Source organism: Cibotium barometz, chromosome 25 (genome assembly GCF_041138505.1).
Source record: "Cibotium barometz isolate CiBa-2024 chromosome 25, ASM4113850v1, whole genome shotgun sequence".
NCBI lineage: Eukaryota > Viridiplantae > Streptophyta > Polypodiopsida > Cyatheales > Cibotiaceae > Cibotium > Cibotium barometz.
The window spans coordinates 14,776,187-14,782,218 of NC_141070.1; positions in this window are offsets into that span (position 1 = coordinate 14,776,187).

Consider the following 6,032-nt stretch of genomic DNA (forward strand, 5'->3'; position numbering starts at 1 on the left):
TATGGGTTTCATTTTGACACCATGTTGGGATGTGATTGGTTGGCAACTCTTGTGTTATTACTATGAATTTACAACAACAAGGGTATATGAATTTCATGCATGAGAATGGTGAGATTACATTGACCGGAACTCATGTGCCAAGTATCAAGATGATCAATATAAAACAACTCAAGAGGGAGCTAAAGAATGTAAGATTCCTCCCTCCAACTTTTGAGGAGTAAAGATATAAGAACCTCCCCTTCTATTCTTATAATTAACTCCCTCTCTGAAATAGAAGAAAGATCTTGTTTTACCCTGTTTTGGCCTAGAGAGAGAAAATGTCTAGAGAGAGATAATAAAAAATTGAGATATCTTTGGATATAAAAATCCTCATAGTGTCTAAAATGGATTCCCTTGAAACAGAAGTTCAAAAGGAACTTTCCAATGTGCATTAGGAATTAATTGAAAATGTGTATAAGGGACCTTAGCCCAAGAGTTTACATTTTTAGAAATTTTTGGATTATGGTCCAATTAAGGTTCCAATGGGCCAATTGGATTAATCCAAGTGTTGGGATGAGATAAATCTAAAAGAACAAAAGAAAATATCCAAAAATGAGTAAATGCTCACATAAGATGAAGAGTTGATTGAGGACAAGGTTTATTAGTTAAAAATTATGAGATATTACTAAAAAAATGAGATATTTTAGAATAATGATACATTTTTGACACCTTGGTAATAAGGAAAGGGGGACTCTTGAGGTAGGCACCTTTTTCACATGTGTGGAAGGGTTTTTAATTAAAAAAATTGTGATATTTTTATCTCTCCTCTCTCCTGGATCAAACTAAATCAAAAAGGGAGCCAAATTGGTCCAAATCTTGTCCAAATTGAGTCAAACTAAACTTGGAAAATTCTAGAACCCAATTGGACTTGGTTAGTGGCCTCCCTCACCTATAAATAGACCCTCAATCATTTGTAATTGGATATTGGAGCTATACAATGCCAGTATTAAATTAAAATTATCATATTTTCTATTATCCCTTAAATTTTCCTCTCTTGGGAGCTTGGAGCTCTCTCTCTCTACAACAACTCTTGGAGTTGCTCTTCTCCTCTTGGTGGACCAATTGATTAGTTGAGGGCTTCACTGCAATTAGAGAATCAAGCCAAACTTAGAGTTAAAATTAAATTTTTATGGTTTTTTCTAATTTTCTCAATAACTTTCTTCTTCTCAACCCCTCTCAAGCTTGAGAAGCTTTCTAAATGATTGTTTTAATTCAAATCAAGCTTTTTCTAAAAGTCTTAATGTTTAATTAAGAGAAAGTTAATCTTTATGCTTAATTGTAATGCTTTCTTTAAGTAAATCTCTCTCTCTAAAAGAATAGCCATCTTTATGGCTAAATCCCTTGAAAAAGGATGCTTCTCAATGATAGTCTCTTAACTCAAAGCTAAACTCTAGGCTTGATAAGCAAGAGATTAAGAAAATGATATTTTCATGATTTTATGCTATTAAAATAATGGTAAATTCTTTTAGATTGTTTATGAGTAGTTAAAAACTACTTTAATTCATTCTAAATGAGAAATGGATTATCCTAACAATTTAGGAAAAGAGGAATGTTGAAATTAGCCTAATCTAGTGAGATAATCATAGTTATGTTTAATTTTATGGTTAAAATTATGATTTAAATTCATAGTTTGATTTTAAGCATAAAAGAGGAACTACTATCATATTTTCATTACAAGCTTTTATTCTTTTAGAAAAAAATTGAGAATTATCAGTAATAGCCGAAGCTATGGTAAAATTTTCAGAAAATAATACATATCTTATTTTTATGCATAATGCTAAAAGAGGACTTCCTACGATATTCTAGGATTGGACATCCTGTGCAAAAAGAATGATTTTCATCATATTCATGAGAAATAATGTTATTGTAATTATGCATAATTGATTGATTATGAGAAAAGAGTAATTTTTGGTAAATTTATTTTTATACAAAAAGAGAAATTCCCATGATATTTGAGATCCAAGTAATTAAATGGTAAAAGAGAAATTTTTGGTAAATTTATTTTTATACAAAAAGAGGAATTTTCATGATATTTGAGATCCAAGTAATTAAATGGTAAAAGAGGAATTTTTGGTAAATTTATTTTTATGCAAAAAGAGGAATTTCCATGATATTTGAGATCCAAGTAATTAAATGGTAAAAGAGGAATTAAATGATATTTGAGATCCGAGTAATTAAATGGTAAAAGAGAAATTTTTGGCATAATTCAAATTATGAGTATTTATCAAAAGTGGAATTTTGAGCATTATTAATTTTTTTGGGAAATATAGGTAGAATTGATTTTTGTAAATCCCATGAATCTTTTACTCGAAAAGAAGAATATTGAATATATTTTACTTGAGAAATTTGAGAAAGAATATGAAAATACCCATCGAGAAAACTTGGATAATTCAGAAAAGAGAATCTTGAATCCCTAGGAGGATCGAGGATCCAATGAGTAAACGGAAGTTTAGATTTAGTTCTCAAGCTTAAGGAATGAAAATACAATATATAAATGCTCTTTCTGAATTTTTACTATTCAATTCTGATAAGGTTTATTTTCCCTTTTTAAACCTTCAACGACCCTCAGATACGTAGATTCAATGGGATCGAGAAAAAGTACCTTTAACTAGGCCAAGCAATTGGCAGAAACTTAGAAAAGTCCTATCGGTATCGAAAGTAGAAAACGGTACTAAAAGTGGATGTGATAAGATGTGATGTGGAGCTGAATGAATGTAAATGAATGTGATGGGATGTAAATGGATGCGATGTGATTAGATGAGATGTGAATGTGATAAGAGGAGATGTGAATGTGATGTGATAAGATGTGAATGTGATGTTAATGTGATGTGAGGAGATGTGAGTGGATGTGATGAGATGTGATGTGATGTAAATAGATGTCGATATAAAAGTGATGAGATGTGATGTGATGTAAATAGATGTCGATATGAAAGTGATGAGATGTGATGTGATGTAAATAGATGTCGATATGAAAGTGATGAGATGTGAATGAGTGTGATGTGATGTAAATGGATGAGAATGAGTTGTGAAGTGATAGTTGTGCATGTGAATGAATGGATAGATGTGGATAGATGTGAATGTGAATGAATGGATGGATGTGGATGGAATGAATGTGATGTGATGTGGATGGAATGAATGTGATGTGATATGGATGGAATGAATGTGATGTGATGTGGATGGAATGAATGTCATGTGATATGGATGGAATGAATGTGATGTGACGTGGATGGAATGAATGTGATGTGATATGGATGAAATGAATGTGATGTGATATGGATAGATGTGGATGGAATGTATGTGATGTGATGTGGATGCAATGAATGTGATGGATGTGAATGGGTGTGATGGGATGTAAATGGGAGTGATGAGATGTATTCGTGTGATGAATGTGAATCACCCTGTGATGGATGTGAATGGGTCTAATGAGATGTGAATGGGTTTGATGAGATCTGAATGGATGTGGTGAGATGTGGTGAGATGTGAATGTGATGTAATGAGATGGGAATGGATGTGATGTGATGTGAATGGAAGTGATGTGGATCTGGGTAGATACGAATGGATGTGATGCGATGTTAATGGATGTGATGTGGATCTAGGTAGGTGTGAATAGATGTGATGTGATGTGAAAATGATACGATGAGATGTAAATGGTTGTGAATGTGATATAAATGATATGATGAGATGTAAATGGTTGTGAATGTGATGTGATGAGATGTGAATGGATGAGATGTGAATGGATGAGATGTGATGTGAATGGATGTGATGTGATGTGGATGGATGTGATGTGATGAGATGTGGATCTGAATGAATATAAATGGATGTGATGTAATGTGAATGAATGGATGAATGTGATGTGATGTGGATCTAAGTAGATGTGAATGGATGAGATGTGATGTGAATGGATGAGATGTGATATGAATGGATGTGATGTGATGTGGATCGGGGTAGATGTGAATGGATGAGGTGTGATGTGGATGGATGTGATGTGATGTGATGTGGATATGGGTAGATGTGAATGGATGAGATGTGATGACGATGGATGTGACGTGATGTGATGAGGATTTGAATAGATGTAAATGGATGTGATGAGATGTGATGTGGATGAATGTGATGTGATGTGGATAGATGTGATGAGATGTAGTATGATGTGATTGGATGAGAATGGATGAAGGATGATGGGAATAGATATGATTGGATGTGGAATAAGCAAAGTGAATTGATTTGGAACAATGTGGGAAGATGAGAGTTCATTAGAAACTATATTTATGACCTGTTTTTAAATGATTGTTTTATGTCAAGAATGTTGGGGAAGCATTTTGACCATCTTGTGAATGAGGTCGTAGAGACCTAAGTGATAAAGTTGCAACAGCTGAGACGGAGAGTCAATGGAGGACGTCTCGCATAGCAAGGTCGGTCAAGGTCTTGACCAGCCTCAGTTCGATTCAAATGGTGAGCTTCCAGTATGGTGGATAAGGGACCAAGGAAGTAGCCTATGAGTGAAGCACTAGGTGACGTGCAAAGAAGGAGCCTAGAGGGTGCTGACCATACGGTGCTTGGGCTCTGGGTCACCGAAGACACCCATGCATATGTCAAGGAAGAAAATGGAATAAGGAGTTAGAGTTGTTCTCTGAACTCGGGTATGGATCTAGTTGATTGGCCTTACTGGTCCTCAACGAATAAGTCCATGGCTCTTTTATATGGATCTATTGGCTAATCTTGCTAATCTTCAACGGAGAGTCCATCTGGATTTTTCTTATGTGATTATATTTCCAGGTACTATGAGCTAGGAAGTATTGAAAAGGCCCCTGAGTGAACAAGTGGTGAGCGTTCTGGTTACCAATTATGCCATAGGTACACCGATGAAGGAATGATTGGAAATTAGAATCCAAGTTAGATATTTTGGAGGATTATGATCAGTGATACTATGGCTTCATTAAAAGATTGTTTTAAAGACAGTTGAATCTGTGAAACAGGCAATTTCATATTGGGTGTATAAGTGGTATGACTATCTTGAAGTTTGCTTGAAGCGCTAGCTAGGGGGCATGGGAACTCTTTTCCCTAGTACCCGGGGCAAAACATAACCAAATTTGGAAATTAGATGTGAATGTGATGTGATGAGATGTGATAAGATGTGAATTGATGTGAATGGGTGTGATGGGATGTGAATAGGAGTGATGAGATGTGAATGGGTGTGATGGATGTGAAGGGGTCTGTTGGATGTGAATGGGTCTGATGAGATGTGAATGGGTGTGATGAGATCTGAATGGATGTGGTGAGATGCGGTGAGATGTGAATGTGATGTAATGAGATGGGAATGGATGTGATGTGATGTGGATCTGGGTAGATGCGAATGGATGTGATGCGATGTGAATGGATGTGATGTGGATCTGGGTAGGTGTGAATGGATGTGATGTGATGCGTAAATGATATGATGAGATGTAAATGGTTGTGAATGTGATATGATGAGATGTAAATGGTTGTGAATGTGATGTGATGAGATGTGAATGGATGAGATGTGATGTGGATGGATGTGATGTGATGAGAGATGTGGATCTGAATGAATATAAATGGATGTGATGTAATGTGAATGGATGGATGAGATGTAAGGTGGATGAATGTGATGTGATGTGGATCTAGGTAGATGTGAATGGATGAGATGTGATGTGAATGGATGTGATGTGATGTCCATGGATCGGGATAGGTGTGAATGGATGAGATGTGATGTGATGTGATGTTATTCGGATATGGGTAGATGTGAATGGATGAGATGTGATGAGGATGGATGTGACATGATGTGATGAGAATCTGAATAGATGTAAATGGATGTGATGAGATGTGATGTGGATAGATGTGATGAGATGTAGTATGATGTGATTGGATGAGAATGGATGGAATAGATATGACTGGATGTGGAATAAGCAAAGTGAATTGATTTGGAACAATGTGGGAAGATGAGAGTTTGTTAGAAACTGTATTTAAGACCTGTTTTTAAA